The sequence below is a fragment of the Bombus pascuorum genome, chromosome 17, assembly GCF_905332965.1.
Source record: "Bombus pascuorum chromosome 17, iyBomPasc1.1, whole genome shotgun sequence".
Lineage (NCBI taxonomy): Eukaryota > Metazoa > Arthropoda > Insecta > Hymenoptera > Apidae > Bombus > Bombus pascuorum.
Genome location: NC_083504.1, coordinates 25,099 through 25,868, shown reverse-complemented (window position 1 = coordinate 25,868; position 770 = coordinate 25,099). Strand labels below are relative to the sequence as shown.

The window sequence follows — 770 nt, the reverse complement described above, 5'->3', positions numbered from 1 at the left end:
TGTCGGAAGCCAAATTGGTTTTCTGGTATAATGTTTTTTTTTTTTGCAGAATGTAGTTAGGGGGTTGTTGATGACTACTTCAAATACTTTGCTTATGTTGGGGAGGAGACTTATTGGTCGTAGGTTTGTGAGTGATGAGCCGTCTTTATTTTTTTTTGTGATTGCTATTATTTTGGCTTTTTTCCACTTTTTCGGGAAGTATGCGTTGTTAAACAAGATATAGGATTTTCTTAGAAGTGAGCATCGCTCCAACAAAAGCAAATAACAAAACCATTTTTTTCAGCCAACGTCCAAACCGCGTTGAGTGCACTCGTTCCCGTCCGATCACGAAAGTTAAGCAACGCTGGGCACGGGTAGTACTTAGATGGGTGACCGCTTGGGAACTCCGTGTGGTGTTGGTTTTCTTTATTTTTCCAATCTTTTTTACTTTCCTTAACGATCTACTTTCAATAATCTATAATTTAAGCATCGAAAAAATTAATGTTTTGGTATTACCATACATTATATCATTTGTATTTTTACACACATTTATATTTTTCTAAATATTCTTTTTTTTTTGTACATCAAAAGCTGTTGAGGTTTATCTCGAAATAGAGAGTGAAAATGCGCGGATGAATGTATAATGGAAATATATTCAAGTAAGTATAAGTACAAGTACAGTGTACGGTAATCCAGATCCGCAGCGTTATTTTACTATGGAGCTTCGAAGCAATGGGCCTATGGATATTTATATAATTACGAAGAACCGGCATGTTTATACCCCGCTGCAC

At 36.0% G+C, this 770-nt stretch overlaps 1 non-coding gene across 1 annotated transcript; it reads left to right on the top strand.

The window, feature by feature from the left end:
• Positions 1 to 282: 282 nt before the first annotated feature.
• LOC132915574 (5S ribosomal RNA) lies at positions 283 to 401 on the top strand. Its single transcript, XR_009659918.1, has one exon. It is a non-coding gene; the product is annotated as a 5S ribosomal RNA (ribosomal RNA).
• Positions 402 to 770: the final 369 nt, after the last annotated feature.